Raw genomic sequence first — 25,270 nt, 5'->3', positions numbered from 1 at the left:
GTAAGGACATCCATGACTGGCACAGATGGTTATTCTTAAAAACTGAAACACTAGAGTGCCTTGAGAATTGAGTTTGGGAACCTCTGCTTTACATTATTTGTAAATTTGTCTACACTGTTGCAGTACTGTGTATTCATTTTTAGACAGTAGTGCATATGCTATTTTAGATATTATCTATTATGTTCTTTCTTTGTGGGGTGATGGTACTGTTAGCACAAATTAGCAAAAATATATGTTCTTTCTGTACTTTTTGTTTTAATAATTATAGTTGGCTTCGAAAATAAACAATGGTAGCACAACAAATATTCTTAAAATAAATCAGTACATCATTTATTATAAAATATGATCAGATATACATTTTAAGCTGGCTCTTGTGATAGAACTCTGCTAATTTAATTTATTAAACTTGAAACAAAGTCAAACTATTTATGGAACACACAATAAACAATGAAGCAATAGAACATTGTATTATGAATGCAATCAGAAGATTCTGATCAAGAACACATTTTAAATATTAGATAACTATGGATTAGCTATAAAAAGTACCAAACAATGAAACTAATTATCCTTGGATGCTACAGAGACTAGATATGAAGGCCAAGGCCAAGGATGTCACCAGCATCAGAAAAAGTTAAGCAGTGAATTGAGATTTGCAATTAGTATATGTAACTTTGTTGGCCAACAGTGAACATCTCCATCTGTGCAACTGCAGTTAAGAGCCAAGTCCATTGGCAACAGTGACATCTTCTGGTAAATATGTAGTAGGTGTGAAAAATGAATTTGAAAAAAATATTTTCCCATAGCTTGTACTGTTACAGTGTGTGGGCTTTTTGTATGCTAAAAAAAAATAATGTTTATATCCACCATAAGTTTTAATGTTCATGACTGTTAGTAACTTTATATTTTATACTTCAAACAATAGACACCTGATTATGCATTCATATCCCTATAGATGGGAATAGGTCATAAACAACTACATTCTATCTTTAAATTTATAATATTACATACAAGAAGTACACCATTGCGCAGGAAATAGTGAATATAGGCTATTTGGTGAGCTTAACAAATACTCAAAAGAATAAAAGCTATTCATTCATCAATCAGTAATCAGTGTTATGTAGTTACATATTGTATTTAATAAGGTTGAAAATAGACACATATACAGGTACATCAATTTCTAATAAATTGTGTTAATGCAGAGTAAAGTAAAACAAATCCCATGTGTGAAAATAAATGACAGTCAGATATATTCCTTGCATCAATCACCCAATAATATCTGCTACTAATTATTACTACAAGCAACATATTTTGCAAAAAAAGGTTAACAATCCATTATTTGCATTCTATTAGTAAATTTGCTATCACCAGTTACAGTTAGAGATAGAGATGTGCACCGGACACTTTTCGGGTTTTGTGTTTTGGTTTTGGATCTGGATGTCCGTTCGTGTTTTGAATTGGTTTTGCCAAAACCACCCTTTTGTGTTTTGGTTTTGGATTTGGATTTTTTTTGGGGGAAAAACATAAGAACCGCTAAAATCACAGAATTTGGGGGTTTTCTTGTTCCTACAGTATTATTAACCTCAATAACATTCATTTCCACTCATTTCCAGTCCATTCTGAACACCTCACATTATTGTTTTTATGCCAAAAGGTTGCACCAAGGTCGCTGGATGACTAAGCTAAGCGACACAAGTGTGCAGCACAAACACCTGGGCCATCTAGGAGTGGCACTGCAGTGGCAGACAGGATGGCAGTTTTGAAAACAAGGCACCAAAGAGCACATAATGCAAAGATAAAAAGAGGTGCAAGATGGAATTGTCCTTTGGCCTCCCACCCTCCCTTATGTTTTTTAAACAGGACATGCTTAGTATAATAAACCCATCATTTTAGCAACAGGTGGTCCCCCTGGAAAAAACCCACCAAGTTCTCCAATTTATAGCAAGCTACAAACATTCCACCTCCATATTTGATGACTTTTCACAATATGAGAAGAGGCAAGAGGAAGAGGACAGTGTCAAGAAGGTGATTAAAAATCAGAGAGGCACACGTAATCAGGAAAAACACACAGGCTTTCACCTCCACTCCTATCTTGGTGTGGAATAAAAGGACTTTAACCAAACAAATATATAATTACCACATTATTGGACAAACTGGAAAACTTGGGGCCAAAGCCTCCGAATTTGTACACCCTTCTCCATTTTCAGGGATTACGATAATCTTGGATTTAAGTCTCCTCCACAGAGTCTGGAGACTTATTTTGTGAAAATCTCGTGGCTTTTTTCCATTTTTTTATTGCATTTTTATTGACATATTTTGTGGCAGATGCCTTATTTTCATTTTTCACAGCTACAAGTTATACGCATGTGAGCATACAGTGAATCCAGAAAGTATTCACAGTGCTTAACTTTTTCCACATTTTGTTATGTTATAGCCTTAATCCAAAATGGAATAAATTCATTTTTTCCAAATCCTACACAAAATACCCCATAATGACAACATGAAAAAATATTTTTTTTTTATATTTTTGAAAATGTATTAATAATAAAAACTAAGATATCACATGTACATAAGTATTCACAACCTTTGCCATGAAGCTCAAAATTGAGCTCATGTGCATCCTTTTTCCACTGATCATCCTTGAGATCTTCCTACAGCTTAATTGGAGTCCACCTGTGGTAAATTCAGTTGATTGGACATGATCTGGAAAGGCACACACCTGTCTATATAAAGTCCCACACTTGACAGTGCATGTCTGAGCACAAACCAAGCATGAAGTCAATGGAATTGTCTGTAGACCTCCGAGACAGGATTGTCTTGAGGCACAAATCTGGGGAAAGGTACAGAAAAATATCTGCTGCTTTGAAGGTCCCAATGAGCACAGTGGCCTCCATCATCTGTAAATAGAAGAAGTTCAGAACCACCAGGACCCTTGCTAGAGCTGGCCGACCATCTAAACTGAGCAATCGGGGCAAGGGCCCTAGTCTGGGAGGTGACCAAGAACCCGATGGTCACTCTGTCAAAGCTATAGCATTCCTCTATGGAGAGAGGAGAACCTTCCAGAAGGACAACCATCTCTGCAGCAATCCACCAATCAGGCCTGTATTGTAGAGTGGCCAGATGGAAAAAGCACATGGTAGCCTGCCTGGAGTTTGCCAAAATACAACTGAAGGACTCTCAGACCATGAGAAACAAAATTCTCTGGTCTGATGAGACAAAGATTGAATTCTTTGGTGTGAATGCCAGGCGCCAAGTTTTGGAGGAAACCAGGCACCACTCATCACCATGCCAATACCATCCCTACAGTGAAGCATCGTGGTGGCAGCATCATGCTGTGGGGATGTTTATCAGCAGCAAGAACTGGGACACTAGTCAGGATAGAGGGAAAGATGAATGCAGCAATGTACAGGGACATCCTGGATGAAAGCCTGCTCCAGAGCGCTCTAGACCTCAGACAGCACAACGACCCTAAGCACACAACCAGGATATCAAAGGAGTGGCTTTAGGACAACTCTGTGAATGTCCTTGAGTGGTCCAGCCAGAGCCCAGACTTGAATCGGATTGAACATCTCTGGAGAGATCTGAAAATGGCTGTGCACAGATGCTTCCTATACTACCTGATGGAGCTTCAGAGGTGCTGCAAAGAGTAATGGGTAAAACTGCCCAAAGATAGGTGTGCCAATCTTGTGGCATCATATTTAAAAAGACTTTAGGCTGTAATTGCTGCCAAAGGTGCATCAACAAAGTATTAAGCAAAGACTGTGAATACTTATGTACATGTGATTTTAGTTTTTTCTTTTTAATAAAATTGAAAAAATTTAAAAAACACTTTTTTCAAATTGTCATTAAGGGGCATTGTGTGTAGAATTTTGAGGGAAAAATTAATTTATTCCATTTTCGAATAAGGCAGTATCATAACAAAATGTGGAAAAAGTAAAGCGCTATGAATACTTTCCGGATGCACTGTACCAGTGTGTCCCATTTACACAAATGTGAGCATACCTGTGTGTCTTGCTGATTTTACACATATTTTATTTTTAAATAAAGCAGCACCTTAGATGTTTTAGCAACTCCTCATGAGCCCTCACAGCAGCCCTGGATCAGGTAAGTTGAGTTCAGGTGTGTTCGGTACAGTAATGTGTAGTGAATTTTTGTTATTGAGCACCTGCCCTGGTGGAGCTTATCACTCTAGTCCAAACTCATTTCATATTATAAGTAGAACTGTGGGAGGAAGCAATGCTAACCTCTGTGCCACCAGCAAGCCTCACCCTGGCAAGCCAGGCAGCTTCCTGGCTGTAAGCCACCATGAGACTCCATACTGGGCCCTTATCAAGTAACTGTTTGTGCCTCACAGGAGCTATTGGTCCATCTAGTGCTGCAGTGCAATGGAAAGCTGATGCAATGCAAGGTCACTGAAACTCTGATTTTCTAACACTGCATGGTCTTGCGATAACCCTATGCAGGCCTTACATTGCACAATTATTAAGGAGAAAACATTTACAAAAAAGGAAAAGAACCCTGTACAACAAATGTGCATCTTGTAAATAATCCCAAAATGTGAAACATTAATAAATCAAAATTAAGGTTAATTGGAGCCATTCATTTGAATCCCTAACATGAAGTAATCGAGAAGAACCTCTCTCTAATACTGGGTACACAGTGCACACTAGAAGATATATCTACTAGAGATGAGCAGATTCAGACAGGGCATCCCTGTAATTTTACGGCAGCGCCTCTGGATTTATACAGCATATAGGCAGCACCCCTGAATTTATACAGCATATAAGCAACACCCCTGGATTTATACAGCATGGGCAGCACAACTGGAGGATTACACAGCACAGCAGACAGGCAGCAGCACCCCTGGACATAATCTGCATTGGGGTAGCACCCCTGGACTGATAGGGCAGAGGGCAGCACCCCATATAGGACAGCATCCCTGGAATAATGTGGCAGACAAGAAAAGATGTGCAAGATAGAATCGTCCTTGAGCCCTCCCACCCACCCTTATGTTGTATAAACAGGACATGCACACTTTAACAAACCAATCATTTCAGCGACAGGGTATGCCACATGACTGTCTGAAATGATTGCTTTGTTTGGGCCCCCTCCAAAAAAGAAGCAATTAATCTCTCCTTACACAAACTGGCTCTACAGAGGCAAGATGTGTCCTCATCCTCCGATTCCTCACCCCCTTCAGTGTTTTCATCCTCATCCTCACAGAGAAATAATTCCACACCGAAGAGGTAGATTTTTTGGTATTTTGCCCAGGAATGACAATGGCCTTTTTCATCTCATGGCCAACAACTGTCTCCACTGGTACCTTATTCAAACCACATCACCATCAGAATTCTCATCATCAACTTCCTCCTCAGTGTCAGCTACACCAATATTCTCCTCATCCTGGTGTACTTCTACAGTGACTTCCTCAATCTCAATATCAGCTACTGGACTGGTGGTGCTCCTTCCAGCACTTGCAGGGGGCATGCAAATGGTGGTAGGAGCCTCCTCTTCCCATACAGTGTTGTGAAGGTCAGGCCTAGACCTCGCAACCGCGGACACACTTGGACTCTCCTTGGGTATTTGTTTTATCACTGAACGCACAGTTGTTTTTTCCAGTGCTTTGAAAAGCTTTCTTTTTTTTCGAGAGGGAGGAGGGCTTCCATCTTCATAAGAATCTGAACCAACAGTCATGAACATAGGCCAAGGCCTTTGCCTTTCCTTGCCACTTCGTGTTGAGAATGGCATATTACCAATTTTACATTTCTCAACAAATAATTTATTTTTTGGATATCATTTTTTTTCTTCTTTGATTTTACATGCCATCTATCACAGGACAGGGCCAGTGCACCTTTATTTTTATAACAATCCTGTATTTTTACAGCAAACAAGACAGTGTCATAGCACCCCTGTATTTCCACTGCACCCCTGTATTTTAACAACAGGGACACAGCACCACTGTATTTTCACAGCACCCCTGTATTTTAACAACACTCCTGTATTTTTACAGCATACAGGACAGGGCCAGTGTACCTTTATTTTTACAACACCCCTGTATTTTACAGCATACAGGACAGGGTAAGTGTACGTTTATTTTAACAACACCCCTGTATTTTTACAGCATACAGGACAGGGCCAGTGTACCTTTATTTTTAAAACACCCCTGTATTTTACAGTGTACAGGACAGGGCCAGTGTACCTTTATTTTTAGAAAACCCCTGTTTTTTTACAACATACAATACAGGGACACAGCACCTCTTTATTTTCACAGCACACCTGTATTTTTACAACACCCCTGTATTTTTACAGCATACAAGACAGGGGCACAGCACCCCTATTTTTTCAAAGTGCCACTGTTTTTTAACAACACCCCTGTACTTTTAGAGCATACAAGACAGGGCCAGCACCCCTGTATTTTAACAACACCCCTGTATTTTTAAAGCATACAGGACAGGGCCAGTGTACCTTTATTTTTAGAAAAACCCTGTTTTTTTACAACATACAATACAGGGACACAGCACCCCTTTATTTTCACAACACCCCTGTATTTTTACAGCATAAAGGACAGGGCCAGTGTACATTTACTTTAACAACACACTTGTATTTTTTCATTATACACGACAGGGCCAGTGTACCTTTATCTTTACAACAACCCTGTATTTTTACAGCATACATCATAGAGACACAGCACCCCTGTATTTTCACAGCACCCCTGTATATTAACACACCCCTGTATTTTTACAGCATACAGGACAGGGCCAGTGAACCTTTATTTTTACAACACCCCAATATGCTTACAGCATACAGGACAGAGCCAGTGTACCTTTATTTTTATAACACCCCTGTATTTTTACAGCATACAAGACAGGGACACAGCAGAACTGTATATTCACGGCACCCCTATATTTTAAAAACACCCCTGTATTTTTACAGCATACAGAAGAGGGCCAGTGAACCTTTATTTTTACAACACCCCAATATGCTTACAGCATACAGGACATGTCCAGTTTACCTTTATTTTAGCAACACCCCTGTATTTTACAGCATAAAGGAAAGGGTCAGTGTACCTTTTTTTCAACACCCTTGTATTTTTACAGCATACAAGACAGAGACTCAGCACCCATGTATTTTCACAGCAACCATGCATTTTAACAACACCCCTGTAATTTTACAGCATACAGGACAGGAATAGCACCTCTGTATTTTAACACCCCTGTATTATTACAGCATACAGGACAGGGCCAGTGTACCTTTATTTTAAAAAACACCTTTGTATTTTTTTACAGCATACATGACAGAGCCAGTGCACATTTATTTGAGCAACACCCCTGTATATTTACAGCATACAGGACAGGGCCAGTGTACATTTATTTTAACAACATCCCTGTATTTTTGCAGCATAATAGACAAGGCCAGTGTATATGTATTTTGATAACACCCCTGTATTATTCAGCATACAGGACAGGGCCAGTGTACCTTTATTTTTACATCACCCCTATATTTTTACAGCATAAAAGATAGGGCCAGTGAACCTTTATTTTAGCAAAACCTCTGTAATTTTATTCACAGCATACAAGACAGGGCCAGTCTGCCTTTATTTTAACAGCACTCCTGTATTTTTAAAGCATACAGGACAAGGCTAGTGTATTTTTATTTTAACACCACCCCTGTATTTTTACAGCATACAGGACAGGGCCAGAGTACTGTACCTTTATTTTTACAACACCCATGTATTTTACAGCATACAAGATAAGGCCAGTGAACCTTTATTTTAACAAAACCTCTGTATTTTTTTCACAGCATACAGGACAGGGCTAGTGTGCCTTTATTTTTACAATACCCCTGTATTTTTTACAGCATACAGGACAGGGCCAGTGTACCATTTATTACAACAACCCTATATTTTTACAGCATAAAAGATAGGGCTAGTGTATCTTTATTTTAACAACACCCCTGTATTTTTACAGCACCACTGTATATTTACAAAAACGCTGTATTTTTACAGCATACAGGACAGGGCCAGTGTACCTTTATTTTAACAACACCCCTGTATTTTTACAGCATATAGAACAGGACCAGTGTACCTTTATTTTAACAACACCCCTGTATTTTTTTACAGCATACAGGACAGGGTCAGTGCACCTTTATTTGAACAACACCCCTGTATATTTACAGCATACAGGACCGGGCCAGTGTACATTTATTTTTACAACACCCCTGTATGTTTACTGCATACAAGACAGGGACACAGCTTCCCTGTATTTTTATAGCACCCCTGTATTTTAACAAAACCCCTGTAATTTTTACACCATACAAGACAGGGCTAGTGTACCCTTATTTTAACAACACCCCTGTATTTTTTTTACAGCATACAGGACAAGGCTAGTGTATTTTTATTTTAACAACACCCCTGTATTTTTACAGCATACAGGACAGGGCCAGAGTACTGTACCTTTATTTTTACAACACCCTTGCATTTACAGCATACAAGATAGGGCCAGTGAACCTTTATTTTAACAAAACCTATGTATTTTTTTCACAGCATACAGGACAGTACCAGTGTACCATTTATTAGAACACCCCTATATTTTTACAGCATACAGGACAGGGCCAGTGTACCTTTATTTAAACAACACCCCTGTATTTTTACAGCATACAGTACAATCCCCTGTGCAGCATAGTACAGCAACACCCATGTACAGCACCCCCTAACAGCACAGAGCACCTCTGTACTGTACAGTGGGATGATGATATTTTGCCTCGTTCTGGGATCCGAGTCTGACAGGAAGTCCCGAGCCAGTCTCAGTTCCCAACTCATATCATGAAGTTTGGGGGGTTTGAATCTCTGAGATGCAAACTCGCTCATCTCTAGTTAGAGATAAGCCATTTAGATTCCCTGGAACTGAACTTATGGAATCCAAGTCTACCCGAGCCAAGACTCAGGTGATCCCACAAGACTCGGATTCCAGATTGAGGCTGAATGCCATCCTCCTGGTGTTAGATTCTCGTGGGTTTTGTATTATATATAAGTAAGCTATAGCTGGGACTTGGTGCCATTTCACTCCAGTCACACTGCTGTATGCCATCCATGTGGCTGTGTGGAATGCAAGTGCTGTCACTGTGTCCAAGAGGGGCTGTGCTGCTTTCACTGTGTCCATCTAAGGGGCTGTGCTGCTTTCACTGTGTCCATCTAAGGGGCTGTGCTGCTGTCACTGTGTCCATATAAGTGGCTGTTCATCACTGGGGGTCATTCCGAGTTGTTCGCTCGTTATTTTTTTCTCACAACGGAGCGATTAGTCGCTAATGCGCATGCGCAATGTCCGCAGTGCGACTGCGCCAAGTAAATTTGCTATGCAGTTAGGAATTTTACTCACGGCATTACGAGGTTTTTTCTTCGTTCTGGTGATCGTAATGTGATTGACAGGAAGTGGGTGTTTCTGGGCGGAAACTGGCCATTTTATGGGAGTGTGTGAAAAAACGCAACCGTTTCTGGGAAAAACGCGGGAGTGGCTGTAGAAACGGAGGAGTGTCTGGGCGAACGCTGGGTGTGTTTGTGACGTCAAACCAGGAACGACAAGCACTGAACTGATTGCACTGGCAGAGTAAGTCTCGAGCTACTCAGAAACTGCACAGAGAAGTCTTTTCGCAATATTGCGAATCTTTCGTTCGCAATTTTGATAAGCTAAGATTCACTCCCAGTAGGCGGCGGCTTAGCGTGTGCAAAGCTGCTAAAAGCAGCTTGCGAGCGAACAACTCGGAATGACCCCCACTGTGTCCATCTAAGGGGCTGTGCTGATATCACTGTGTCCATCTGAGTGGCTGTGCTGTGTCCAACCACAAGCTATGTCCTGTCCCCTTAGTCTAATTCTATCACAGTAGTGACACCCTGGCTCTGCAGGCCCCACCCACTGTGTTCACAGTGTGACTCCAACTGCTGAGTATTTGTCCCACTGCTCTGTTGCTTTATAGCCAGCCAGTTAGCTGCAGCCTTTGAGCTAAAGTGGATTAAAACAATATTGTGAGCTGTGAGGTGGTCAAATTGACTGGAAATTGCTCTAAATTAATGTTATTGAGGTTAATAATGCTGTAGGAATTAAAAAAGGCCCAAATTATGTGATTTTAGCTTTTTTTGACAATTTTTGAAAACAAAAATCCTAAACCAAAACCATTCATGGCCGAAATCCAAAACCTGATGACTAATTACTATTGAGCCAAAGCCAAAACCAGCAAAAATTGTTTAGTGCACAACTCTAGTAACATCTCTTGACATCCCTTCCAATTCACTATTAATGGCTCCTTATCAGACATAAAAAGGTGACAAAGAATTATAGCAATTCTTTGTCACCTTGAGGCTTTTCATAAAGCATTATTTTTGTCAGCTGTCAATACTTGAATGAATTGATTTAATGCGGAACAAAGTGGGCTAGTAGACATGCCCCCGTAGGTCATTTAAAGGAGCTCTGTCAAGATGGCAGCCACTAGAGGATGAACAGTGGCATGGAGGAGTGATCCACTTTAGCCACAATATAGTGAGTTCAAGGACTGACAATGGTTGCCCAACCAACCTCCTGAATTTCCAGAGAGACCTCCCTCTTCAGTGAGAGACACCTTTCTGGTGTCTGACAGGTCAAATTAGGTAAATAATTTGTTCTAGCACAATCACCTTCATTATTTGTACAGGTGTATTGTGTGCCAACTGCATCAACTTAGAATCATAGTCCATGAGGTTTTATTTGCCAAAGCCCATAAGCCTGACAATAGAATCATAACCTCTGTTAATACTAATAATAACAGGTTACAGATAGCAGACTTTATTTTTATCAGAGTTTACATGCTACTTAGTAGACAGGGCTGTAAATTCTAGTTGGGCCTTTCCTGCCAGTGATGATGAGACTTGCATTGCCCAGGTATCCTTAAGACAATTATGGCTAATGGCCAGACATAAAAAAGTTGTCATAATGGTATCTGAATCATCAACCAGTCTCGTTTTAGGCATACAGTATAATGAGAAACACTGTCCAGTTATCAAAAGATATGAGTGGTTTGGATTCCTTGGAATTCGAGACCACCAAACTACCAGGCTCTGAGTAAATTTGAGCCACTGCTCAAGTTTTCCCAGCAAACTCGGATTCCAAATTGAGGCAAAATGCCATCATCCCAGTGTCAGATTCTTGTGGGTCTTGGTTTTTATAAAACGCACCCACGGTGATGATTCAGCACCATTTCACTCTGTTCTCAGGCACGCTGTTATGTACTGTGCTGTACTATGCTGGTTCAAGTGGCTGTGCTGTGTCCAGAATCCAGACAAGTGGCTGTGCTGTGTCTTTCCATACAAATGGCTGTGATGTGTACATCTAAAGTGCCTGTGATGTGTCCATTGGCCCTCATTCCGAGTTGTTCGCTCGGTAAAAATCTTCACATCGCAGCGATTTTCCGCTTAATGCGCATGCGCAATGTCCGCACTGCGACTGCGCCAAGTAAATTTGCTATGCACTTAGTAATTTTACTCACGGCTTTTTCATCGGTCTGGCGATCGTAATGTGATTGACAGGAAATGGGTGTTACTGGGCGGAAACAGGCCGTTTTATGGGCGTGTGGGAAAAAACGCTACCGTTTCCGGAAAAAACGCAGGAGTGGCCGGAGAAACGGAGGAGTGTCTGGGCGAACGCTGGGAGTGTTTGTGACGTCAAACCAGGAACGACAAGCACTGAACTGATCGCAGATGCCGAGTAAGTCTGAAGCTACTCAGAAACTGCTACGAGGTGTGTAATCGCAATATTGCGAATACTTCGTTCGCAATTTTAAGATGCTAAGATTCACTCCCAGTAGGCGGCGGCTTAGCGTGAGCAACTCTGCTAAAATCGCCTTGCGAGCGAACAACTCGGAATGACCTCCCTTAAGTAGCTGTCCAGTGTCCATCCCCTTCAGTGCTGCCGACGCACCTGTCCATTATCAATTTGCTCCAGTGCTGCTGATGCACTTGTTCAGTGTCCATCCACTTCAGTGCTGCTGACTAACCTGTCCAGTGTCCATCTGCTCTAGTGATGCCAACACACCAGTCCAGTGTCCATCTGCTCCAGTGCTGCTTACGCATCTGTTCAGTGTCCATCCACTTCAGTGTTGATGAAATACCTGACCAGTGTTCATCCACTACAGTATTAATGAAACACCTGTCCAGTGTCCATCTGCTCCAGTGTTGATGTCACACCTGTCCAGTGTCCATATGCTCCAGTGTTAAAAACTTAAAAAAGTAAAAAAAAGAAAATAAAATAAAGAGAAGTAAAAAAAAGTTTAAAAGACAGGAAAAAAGTAAAAAGTTACAAAAATTCATAAAAATGTACAAAAATGGTTTTATGTTGTGCTGTGCCCATAGAAGCTCTGTGACAATGCAGGACATAATCCACTCTTTATCAATAACATATAAGTACTATGGCATTGCAGGCTGTACCCCACTGTGTACCCATAACTTACAATTTCTGTGACTTTGCATGCCATACCCTGCTGTGTATCAATAAAACATACAAGTACTGTGACTCTGCAGGCCATACCCAACTCTGTTCACATAACTGGTGTGACTCCACAGTGTCATTTGCAAACACATTTTAAAAAAAAACAGTTAAAACAAATGTAAAAAATTAAAAATAGTTTAAAAAAAGTTTTCTTTTGTGTGCTGTACCCTTCTGTTTATAAATAACATTCAAGTTATGAGAATGCAGGCTTTATACCACCATGTATCCATAACATACATGTTCTGTGACACAACATACAGTGCAAGTTCTGTGACAATGCAGGTTTTCCCCACTGCATAACCATAACATTTAAGGTCTGTGACTCAGCAGTGAGTAGTCATTTTTGAAAAGAGTTTCAAGTAAATAAATAATAATATTAAGATGCAGTTGTTTTTGTACAACTTGAGTGTGTTCATCAATGTGGATCATGATTATCAGTTGAAAGATGATAAGGAGTAGCAAGAAAATACTAGCGCTGCAGTTGCTGCTACCAGTCAAGATGATGATACTTGTACTTCAATGTCTTCTAAGACCAATGCTCAAGGGCATAGAGGGTTTAAAATAAAAAACAATAAAGTGTTGAAGATAAAAACACCTCTATTAATGTTAGTGTTGTGTAGAAAAAACATAAAATTGGCAACATGCCATTCACCAAATGCAGTGGCAATGAAATGCTCAGGCCTTGGCCTTTATTTATGAGTGGTGGTTCTGCAACTGTTAGTGAGGCATCTTCTGCCTCTCATAATGACGCAAGACCTTTTTACTCAGAATCTCGAAGAGGTGTAATAAAAAATTAAAACCATTAAGGCAATAGAACAAACTTTGCATTCAGAAACAAAAAATGTCACAAGACCCTGAAGAGAGTCTAAGTGTGTCCACGAGTGCTATGTGTGAGCCTGAACTCTCTGATACTGTACTCTCAGAGATGCTGCCTTTTACCTTTTCTGCACCCTCCAAATGTGGGGATGAGCAGCAGAAGTAAAGATGGTGCCATATAAATTGAGGATTCCATCATGAAAGTGCAAGAGGATGGGGGTGATATTTGTGTACCTGACACCAGTGCTAATGAGGATGTTGAGGATGAGACTGTTGTTTGTGTAAGTCAGGCACCAGTGAAAGCAGTTCTTGGACATGATAAGAAGATGCGCATTGCCATATCTGGGCAGAGGACCAACAAAACCATCTCTTGGAGTAGAGTTATTTTTACCCAAGGCCTGTCAACAATTGTCAAGCCAACTGTAGCATTTGCAAAACCACAGTTAGTAGAGGTAAGGACATTAGGCATCTAGGAACTTTCTTCCTGCCACATCATTTGCAGCGAGCTCTTGAACAGTTTTTGACAAGAAACTGGTGCTAAAAAAACAACAACAAACAGTCCAGCATCATCTAGCTCCTGTCTCTTAACTAGATCCCAGTATCTGGAATTTCAACTGTCAACATCATCATCCTTGTCACGTCTAGCAAAGTTTGAGGATCCGGCAGCTGAGATTTGCCTGAGGAGGTAGCAGGCTGTGAATGAACCAGATGAGGGAGCTGGAAAAAGTTCCTTCGCATGAGACACGGAGCAATGAAGAACGTAGGCGAGGTTTGAGAGTCAATGGAAAGTATTTATTATGTACAGGGCTGAGGTAAAGAACCGAGGCTGGAGCACGATGGTTAAAGACGTGGCTGGAGGCAAAGAACTGTGGACTATGATTTGAAAGACGTGGCTGGAGACAAGGACTGTGGACTGTGGTTTGGAAAACGAGGCTGAAGATAATCTGCAGGCTATGGTTGGTGGTACAAAGGCGTGGCTAGTAAAGGAGATCTGTGGAGTGTGGCTTGAAAGACGAGGCAGAAGACCCAGGGCGACTGTGCCCAGAGAGTCTTACTGGACCGGGTTTTCCAGGAGCGCTTCCACAGGCAGTAGCCGGCTAGAAACGGCAGGGCTGCAGCAGCAACAGAGAACCGACCAAGCAGGATCAGGAGGAAACAGAATACAGCAGGAATCCTGGGAGCACAGGCTAAAGCATCTACAACAGGGTTGTAACTTGAAGCACTGGCGTCCCTGTCCTAAACCAGCCCTCTTTTATAGGGAGAGCTTCCCCTGGATTGGCTGGAAGAAACAGGAAACAGGAACTATGCTTAAAACTTGGTCTCCAACATGGAGGCGCCCAGTAATGCAGACCTTTTTGCAAAGCCACATTGCTCACTGCCCCTGGTCTCCTAGCAACGGCTCAGCAAGAGCGACCCACTGTAGCGGCATCCCGCCATCACGAGCGGACCCCCTCACCGCCACTACTGCTGCCCACGGATCCGGCGCAGCAGCCCACCTCCGCCGCTGCCCGCACATCGCCAAGGAAGCCAGCCCCTGTGGCCCCATTGTACCGGTAAGACTCCGGAACGCTGACAGTACGCCCCCTTTGTGGGTGGACTCCGGACACCTATGTGGTTTTGTTGGAAACTTGGCATGAAATGTCTGAAGAAGTCTTGGAGCATGGACATCCTCTGCATCTACCCAAGATCTCTCCTCTGGCCCATACCCCTTCCAATCAACAAGGTACTGGATGCGACCATAACGTCTGCGAGAATCGAGGATCTTGTGAATCTCAAATTCGTCTCCATGTGCTGATTGGATCTTGGGTGATTTAGGCAGAGCGGCTCTGAACCAATTAAGTACCAATGTTTTTAAGAGAGAAATATGAAATGCATTAGGAATTCTTAACTGTGGAGGTAATTTAACTTTGTAAGCCACATGATTCAACACTTTTTCGATTGGTTAAGGCCCAATAAATCCGGGAGCAAACTTTTTTGTAGGAACCTTTAATCTTAGGTTACGTGTGGAAACCCGATCTCCTACCTTAAGTCTTGGTACAGCTTTTCATTTCAGATCTGCATAGGTCTTATATCTCTTGGATGTCTTGAGCAAAGTCTTATGAACTTGTTTCCAGGCTTCAGTAAACTGTCGAAGTGTTGACTCTGTGGCAGGAACCTCAAGCATAGGCAGAAGTTGGAAGTCAGGAACTCTTGGATGGTAACCTTAATTAATGAAGAATGGAGAAGATTTTGTGGCAGAGTGATAAAGATTGTTATGGGCAAATTCTGCGAACGGGAGGAAGTCCAGCCAGTCGTCCTGTGAAGAGGACATGAACAAACGCAGAAAAGTCTTCAGATCCTGGTTCACTCTCTCTGTTTGACCATCCGTTTGGGGATGATATCCTGAGGATAAGTTTAATTTCACACCAAGAGCAGAACATAGGGATCTCCAAAACTTGGCCACAAATTGAGGACCTCTATCAGACACAATTTCCTGTGGTAGACCATGGAGTCAAAAGATCTCTGCTATAAACAAGTTTGCCAACTGGGATGCAGATGGAAGATTAGCCAGAGGAACAAAGTGTGCCATTTTAGAGAATCGGTCAACTATGACCCATACAGTGTTCTGCCCACCAGACGTAGGTAAATCTGTAATAAAGTCCATAGAAATATGCGTCCATGGTCTTAGTGGTACCAGCAAAGGATGGAGTAACCTGGCTGGTGGACCTTTGGGACTTTTATGCTGGGCACATTTTGGACAGGCAGCTACGAATTCCTGAACGTCAGTCCTGAGATGAGGCCACCAGTAGGAGCGCTGAATGAATTTAAGTGTCTTATGACCGCCCGCATGGCCCCATGAAGGAGGAGGAGTGAGCCCATGTAAGAAGTTTTTTGCGAAGATTTGGTTTTGGTGCAACGAAGATCTTCCCTGGAGGAGGAAGTGGAGAGGTATTAGTTGCAGAAAAAGAGGTGGATTCCAGGATAAATTGCTCTTTTGAATGGTCAGAGGGTTCTTCTAAACTTAAGGAGCGAGATAATGCATCTGCCTTTTTGTTGAGGGAACCTGGTCGGTAACTGAGTTTAAAATTAAAATGGGTAAAGAAGAGTGCCCATCTTGCTTGGCGTGGGTTCAGACATCGGGCTGACTGTAGATACAGGGGGTTCTTGTGATCCGTGAATGTAACCGAGGAATGGAATTGTGGGTACTTCAAAGGTGCACTTCTCTAATTTACAGAATAACTGATTCCTTCGTAAACGAGTTAACACTTCTTTGACTTGTTCCTGAGGGGTCTTCAGATCCCTAGAAAAAAAATGAGGATGTCATCCAGCAACACTACCAAGCAGTCATAGAGGAGATCTCTGAAGATTTCGTTAACTAACTCTTGAAAGACGGCTGGGGCGTTATATAGGATAAAAGGCATTACCAGGTATTCGTAATGGCCATCTCGGGTATTAAATGCCGTCTTCCATTCATCCCCTGGGCGAATACGTATAAGATTGTAGGCCCCCCGTAAGTCCAACTTAGTAAATACAGTAGCTCCTTTAACACGATCAAACAGTTCTGGAATCAGAGGTAACGGATATCTGTTCTTAACTGTAATGTCATTGAGACCTCTATAGTCAATACAGGGCCGCAACCCCCCATCCTTCTTTTTGACGAAGAAAAACCCTGCTCCGGCCAGAGATGTAGAAGACCTGATGAACCCTTTCTCCAAGTTCTCCCGGATATACTCCGATATGGCCTGTGTCTCGGGAAGTGAGAGAGGGTAAGTTTGACCTCGGGGAGGAGTCTTACCGGGCACTAGCTCAATGGGACAATCCCAAGTATGATGCGGAGGCAAGGTGTCCGCCCCATGCTTACTGAAAACATCTTGAAAAGCTTGGTACTCCACAGGAAGGCTGGAAGGGCTGGAAGAACAGAGAGGTCTAACTTAAGGTAAATAGTTCTAAAAGCAGTCTTGTCCCCAAGAGAGAACATCCATAGATTGCCAATCTATGTGGGGATTGTGTCTGATTAACCATGGAAACCCTAGGATTAGTTCATGAGAGGCTTTAGGAATTACAAGGAAAGAGATTTCTTCTGAATGGAGAACTCCGACCTTCATCTTGAGAGGAATAGTATAAAAGGATATAATACCCTCAGGGATATAACTTCCATCCACTACGGTAACAGAAATGGTACGATCCAAAGGAACCGTTTGTATTCCAGATCGTTTGACCAGAGCTGAAGAAATGAAGCTTTCGGCGGCTCCAGAGTCGAGTAGTGCAGGGATGAGAAGAGAAGAAGAAGGGAGCTCCAATTGGGTTAACAGGACAGACTCTTTCTTGGTATGTCATTCTGAGAATTCTCCTAGCTTGACCTCTCCAGCACAAACTAGAAGCGAGCGTTTCCCGGACGTAGATTGCAAGTTTTAACAAAGTGATCAGATGCACCACAGTACAGGCAGAGGTTCCCTTGTCGCCGTCTCTGACGTTCTTCATTGGAGAGGTGGGAGCGATTAATCTGCATGGGTTCTTCCGCAATTGGTGATGATGGTGTTGTTGGAAGAACAACTCTAGGCTTAGGGCGATCTGACCGCAACCTCTCCATACAGCATTCTCTGTACCTCAGGTCTAACTTATTGCATAAAGAAATTAGTTTATCCAACTTATCAGCTACGTCCTGAGTTGTGAGGTCATCTTTGATCTTTTCGGAGAGACCGCTCCAGAAAGCTGCAATGAGAGCCACCTCGTTCCAGTTCAGTTCTGAGGAAAGGGTGCGAAACTGGATCACATACTGACTGACCGTACGCGTGCCCTGGCGCAGGCGCAGGATTTCCAATGAGGCAGCAGAAGTCCTACCCGGTTCGGCGAAGATTCTTCGAAAGGTAGCCATGAATTCTGGATAGTTAGATAAGATGGGATCCATCCTCTCCCACAAAGGTGAATCCCATTCCAATGCTTGCCCGGTAAGTAAAGAAATTATATAGGCTACTTTGGTTCGTGCTGATGGGAAGTTGGCCGGCTGTAGTTCGAACTGGATTTCGCACTGGTTAAGAAACCCGCGGCATTGTTTTGGATTCCCATCGAATTTACTGGGAGGTGGCAAATGCAACCGTGGAAGTGGTACTGATACAGGAGGAAGTGGGACCGGAGGTGCTAATGTGGGAGCAGCTGTAGATACTTGAGGGGCCGTCATGGCAACACAGAGAGAATCGAGACTTTCAGACATACTCTGCATGAACTGCACGATTTGAGATTGTGTGGCCTCCTGCTTACTTAAGCGAGACCAGATATCTGCAGTTGAATCCCCTCCTGAGGCCTGATCACCCATCGAATCCATTGAGCCAGTGCTTACTGTCACGTCTAGCAAAGTTTGAGGATCCGGCAGCTGAGATTTTCCCGAGGAGGTAGCAGGCTGTGAATGAACCAGATGAGGGGGCTGGATTTAGTTCCTTTGCATGGGACACAGAGCAATGAAGAACGTAGGCGGGGTTTGAGAGTCAATGGAAAGTATTTATTATGCACAGGGCTGAGGTAAAGAATCGAGGCTGGAGCACGATGGTTAAAGATGTGGCTGGAGGCGAAGAACTGTGGACTGTGATTTGAAAGACGAGACTGTAGATTATGAACTGTGGATGGTGGTTAAAGACGTGGCTGGAGACAAGGACTGTGGACTGTGGTTTGGAAAACGAGGTTGAAGATAATCTGCAGGCTATGGTTGGTGGTACAAAGGCGTGGCTAGTGAAGGAGATCTGTGGAGTGTGGCTTGAAAGATGAGGCAGAAGACCCGGGGCCGACTGTGCCCAGAGAGTCTTACTGGACCGGGTTTTCCAGGAGCGCTTCCACAGACAGTAGCAGGCTAGAAACGGCAGGGCTGCAGCAGCAACAGAGAACCGACCAAGCAGGATCAGGAGGAAACAGAATACAGCAGGAATCCTGGGAGCACAGGCTAAAGCACCTACAACAGGGTTGTAACTTGAAGCACTGGCGTCCCTGTCCTAAACCAGCCCCCTTTTATAGGGAGAGCTTCCCCTGGATTGGCTGGAAGAAACCGGAAACAGGAACTATGCTTAAAACTTGGTCTCCAACACGGCGGCGCCCAGTAATGCAGACCTTTTTGCAAAGCCACATTGCTCACTGCCCCTGGTCTCCTAGCAACGGCTCAGCAAGAGCGACCCACTGTAGCGGCGTCCCGCCATCACGAGCGGACCCCTCACCGCCGCTACTGCTGCCCACAGATCTGGCACAGCAGCCCACCTCCGCCGCTGCACGCACATCGCCAAGGAAGCCAGCCCTGCGGCCCCAGCGTACCAGTAAGACTCCGGACACTGACAATCCTCAATATCCTCAGTAATGATTGGAGGAAGTCTTGCATGCAATTTGTAAGGCTAGGTGACTCCTTCCCTATCCAGGATTATTGAAAAGAATCCTTCAGCACTAGCTTTGCTGCTGCTGGGGATGGATCCTCATCCCAGAAGGGGACCAAAAAGACTAGTATTTCAAAAAAAATTGACTGTGAAACAATCCTTTGCAAGGGGAAACAAGTATGACAGCTGTCACCCAGTCACACAGCGTATCACTGGCACCATCATGGCTATGCTAGTATTAGATTTACATCCAATATCTACCATTAATGCAGTGGATTTTGCACAGTTAGTTGAGGTCCTGTGTCCCTGGTACCAAATTCCATCTCTGTTCCAATATAGCCAAAAAGCCATTCCTTGGCTCTACTAGGAAGTTAAAAAAACTTAATTATTGGCCTACAGAATGCCATTGTACCCACTGTCCGCTTAACCACATATATGTGGACAAGTGATAGTGGACAGACTAAAGATTACATGACTGTGACAGCCCACTGGGTGGGTGAATTGCCTTCAGCAGCAGAACAGTATCTAACAAACAATACCAGCTCATTCAGAGGCAGGATACTCTGTGTATCACCAGATTCAATATGATGAATACTACTGACAACCTCTTAGAAAAACTAAGAGATGTCATAAAAACATGGCTTACCCCACTTGGACTTTCCTCAGGATTTGTGATATCTGATAATGCAACAAATATTGGCCCTCATTCCGAGTTGTTCGCTCGCTAGCTGCTTTTAGCAGCATTGCACACGCTAAGCCGCCGCCCTCTGGGAGTGAATCTTAGCTTAGCAGAAATGCGAACGAAAGATTAGCAGAATTGCGAATAGAAATTTCTTAGCAGTTTCTGAGTAGCTCAAGACTTACTCAGCCATTGCGATCAGTTGAGTCAGTTTCGTTCCTGGTTTGACGTCACAAACACACCCAGCGTTCGCCAAGACACTCCTCCGTTTCTTCAGACACTCCCGCGTTTTTCCCAGAAACGCCAGCGTTTTCTCGCACACGCCCAGAAAACGGCAAGTTTCCGCCCAGAAACACCCACTTCCTGTCAATCACAGTACGATCACCAGAACGATGAAAAAACCTTGTTATGCCGTGAGTAAAATACCTAACTTTTGTGTAAAATAACTTCGAACCTTTGCGCATGCGCAGTAAGCGACTAATCGCAATATAGCGAAAATCGGCAACGAGCGAACAACTCAGAATGACCCCCATTGTGTGAGCATTTTAGCTGGGTGAATTCCAATACTTCCCCTGTTTTGCTCACATAATCAACTTAGTGATACAGAACTTTTTTTTAAAATGAAAGGGGCATGCAGGAGATGCTGTATGTGGCTGAAAATTTTTTTGGGACATTTTTGGCATTCAGCAACAGCATGCAGGAGATTGCAACACCTGCAAGAATAGTTTAATTTGCCCTGCCATCAATTGAAGTGAGAGGTGGTAACAAGGTGGAACTCCACTCTTTATATGCTTCAGCAGATGGAGGAACAACAAAAAGCCATCCATAGCTATACAACAAACTATGGCATTGGGAGAGAAGGGGCAGTACAGCACAGTGGACAGTACTTCTGTTTTGTACAATGGGGGTAAATCAGAGTTTTATCGCAGCAGCAATTTGTTAGCAGTTGGGCAAAACCATGTGCACTGCAGGTGTGGCAGATATAACATTTGAAGAGAGAGTTAGATTTGGGTGGGTTATATTGTTTCTGTGCAGGGCAAATACTGGCTACTTTATTTTTACACTTCAATTCACATTTCAGTTTAAACACACCCCACCCAAATCTAACTCTCTCTGAACATGTTATATCTGCCACACCTGCAGTGCACATGGTTTTTCCAAACTGCTAACAAATTTGCTGCTTTTATCAACTCTGAATTAGGCCCAATGTGCCGAACTCCTTTGAAGCAGCCACCTGTGAAGTGATTGCTGACACTGCTAGTTTGAGTAAGGTGATTCCCCTAAATAGGCTTTTGGAAAATCAGCAGGAGAAATTGATGGAGGAGATCAAGTTCTTTATTCACTTCATCAGGATTTATGGGTTGTCAATATCTGATCACTGCATTCTAGCAACCATGTTTGATCTACGGTTTAAGTCATATGCTGTATCTTTCTTTCCAACTGATCTAGATCTTAAGAGATGCAAAGAGCTACTGGTGAGCAAGTTGATAGCTCTAGTGGCACATGGCACTACAACATCCCCTCATTCAGTTTCTTCAGAAGCAGCCAGAAAAAAACTTGGCTTTCCCAAAAGATCCAGTGATGGTGCAGATAAGCCAAGCTAACATTCTGACATCTGGTTGGATCTAAAATAATTGCCGAACATTTCTGACACCTCTACCATAACTCCATACATAGAGGCATGTCACAGAGTCCCTTTGAGTACTGGATGGAAAAAAGACAATTTGGAAGCCCTTGTACAAACTGGCTTTGCGTTACTTAAGCTGCCCACCCTCCAGTGTGTACTCGGAGAGAGTTTTCAGCAAATCCAGGACCCTGTGAGCGAATGGCGTAGGAGTCTACTTCCCCAAAATGTGAAAAGATGATGTTTACCAAAATAAACTGGATATTCCACGCAGAAGGCCTTTCCTGGCAATTACAATTATCAAAGTACAGAGACTTCTGTTATGGTGGATCCCAGTAGGGTGAATTAATATTGTGTGATGATGATGTACACACTGATGAGTGTGAGTATGGCAATGACAATTACATCTAGTAGATTGATAGCTTGTTTTGTGGGTGCCCAAACAAACCAAGCACTTGAGCCACAAAAGTGGCAGTTTCTGTCGCTGAAGTGCTTGGCTTGTTAAAGTGTGCATGTCCTTTTTAATATCCATCATACAGTAAGTGTGCATGGGAGATCTCAAGGACAATGTCTTCTTGCACCATCTTTCATTTCTGCCACTGCTGTGTGGCAAAGTTACATAGATGTGCAATAAATTGCTAAGTGTTTGTGCTGCTGCTCTGTCGTTTAGTAACCAGCCAGCTCACTGCAGCCTTTGGCCAATAATGGTGAAAACAATACTGTGAGTTGTGAGGTGTTGGAAATGACTGGAAATTAATGTAATTGAGGTTAATAATAGTCTAGAAACCTCCCCCCAAAAAACACCCAACTTATGTGATTTTAGCATTTTTTTGACAATTTTTGAAATAAATCCAAATCCAAAACCAGTCACAGCGATTTTCCAAATCCAAAACCAGACAACGAATTAGAGCCAAATTCCAAATCCAGCAAAAATGGTCCAGCACACACCTCTAACATAACATATGTATATAGGCACACAATGGCTAAGTATGTTAAAATTAAAACTTTGCTGCAGATAAACAACACCACTTACATAAAAAAGTGACATATATATATATCTATATATATATATATCACAAACAGCGCATAGATGTAACCAGGGGCAGATTAAGGAGAGGGCTTGTGTGCAGACTCTGTATATGGGCTCCCTCCTCTCTACAGCATAATGCCAGAATCTACTGTGCATGCTCAGGTCTCCGGAAGCATGGCAACCATACACTACTGCGCATGCTCATTGTCCATTTTCCTATTGATTTTGTGCTGCGGCTGCACTGCTGACTCGGGGCTCTGAAAAGGTAAATATTTAATCATGGGTGCAGTGTGTGAGGTGTATACCCTCTTGTATCCAGAGGCCCTGGTGCACAGCACACACTGCACCCATTATAGAAATGCCAATGGATGTAACAGAATGTCTGGCACTCACACAGAAGCCAGCACCATGGGCTTCCATCTGTAATTCAAGCCATGGCACAGCCATAGCCCCCGCAGACCCAACAGTGTCTTGGGGGTGCCAGCACTCATGCTGGAAACTGCTAAAAATGTCCCACAAAAATGGCCACTGTCTAGTAGGAGACAGATGCTAGAGGTCCTACTTGACCTCTAGCATCTGTCAGGGAAGCACAGCATGTATAGCATTACGTAGAAGTGCCAGGAATGCTAGCACCGCTGGGAGAAAACACACTGCATCTTCTGCCATGAAACCCTTGAAAATGAGCATGAAACCCCTGAAAATGAGCATAGAACCCAGAGCTTGAAATCCGTGGCAACGAGCATGAAACCCCTGGCAATGAGCATGCAACCATGAGCATGAAACCCCTGACAATGTAACCCACAGCATGAAACCCCTGCCAATGAGTATGAAACCCCTGGCTACAAGCATAGAACTCAAAGCATGAAATCCTTGACAACAAGCATGAGACCCCTGAGAATGAGCAGGTCATTTAAAAGTAATTAAAAGCCTTACCGTGGGGCATCATTTGTAAGAGGCATTATTGTGTGTGAGGTATAAAATGGTACAGGGGCATACAGTAAGTGTGTGTGACATAATGTGTAATGGGCATTAAAGTGTGTGGCATATTGTATAATGGGCATTACGGTGTGTGTGTGTGTGTGTGTGTGTGTGTGTGTGTGTGTGTGTGTGTGTGTGTGGCATAATGTGTAGGGGGCATTACGGTGTGTGGCATAATGTGTAAGGGACCTTACTGTAAGGATGAAAAATGACAAACAATGTAAGGGGCATAAATCATGATTTATTTTCTGTGGTAGACAATGTCTGTGCATGCAGGTTGCAAAACTGGGGTATAAGGTAGTCTTTCACTGCAATGCCACACCCCTTGCAGCAAAGCCACAACCATTTTAGTGAGACCACACCCCTTTTTGGATGCCAGAAAAAAAAATAGATTTTGGGGAGAAAAATGTCTAGTTATACCACTGTCTGTGAGCCTTGAAACATTGCATCAGCAAACAAGGTAAGATAAAATAAGAGGTCAATGGAATACCAGACTCTTATGTAGGATGTTATATTGGTAAAAGAAGCATATATAATACTGGAGTGGATGTAATACTGGTAATGGGGATGTTTGTGTAGTGGATGTTATAATGTACTATGGGCACATTAATGGGAAATATGAACTGGGGGCACTGTAATGCAACATAATATTAATGGGGGCCTTGTAGTGTGGCATAATATGAAGTGGGGCATGTAATGTTGTACAGTATGAATTGGGGGCACTACAATATGGCATAATTTGAACAGGAGCACTGTGTTGTGTAATGTAAGAGGGGACCCTTTGTGGCATAAGGTGAACTGGTGTTAATGTGTGACATAATGTGTACTAGTGGCACTATCATGTGGTATATTGTGAATTGGGGTTCTACAATGTGGCATAATAAGAACTATGGACACTGTGTAGTATAGTAAAATGTGTGGCTAATGTCTGGGTGTTCAGGTTGCAAAACTGGGGTATAAGGCAGTATTTTCCTACAAGGCCACCCCACTTTCAGTGAGCTCATGCCCTTACATCAAGGCCACACCCCTCTGAATAATTGCCTTGTGCTGCCATTAGCTTTCTGTACAAGAAGATAGTATCTTTGTCTCAAATTCTCTTCTATTTGGTTTTACACTTTGTTCTCTTAGCACTTTCCATTGCAGGGAACAATGTGGTATTAAGGTTAAATGAAATAAGCAGCACAGTGTTTCCCTATCAATACTAAAAGAGTATATGGATAAGTGTGCTTGAAATCTGACCTTATGTCATGAATACCAGATTTGTTAATGGCTCTTTTTTACATTTATTTTTGTTCATTATTTGAAGGA

The sequence above is a fragment of the Pseudophryne corroboree genome, chromosome 6 (genome assembly GCF_028390025.1).
Source record: "Pseudophryne corroboree isolate aPseCor3 chromosome 6, aPseCor3.hap2, whole genome shotgun sequence".
Classification (NCBI taxonomy): Eukaryota; Metazoa; Chordata; class Amphibia; order Anura; family Myobatrachidae; genus Pseudophryne; species Pseudophryne corroboree.
This window is presented reverse-complemented; position numbering follows the sequence as displayed.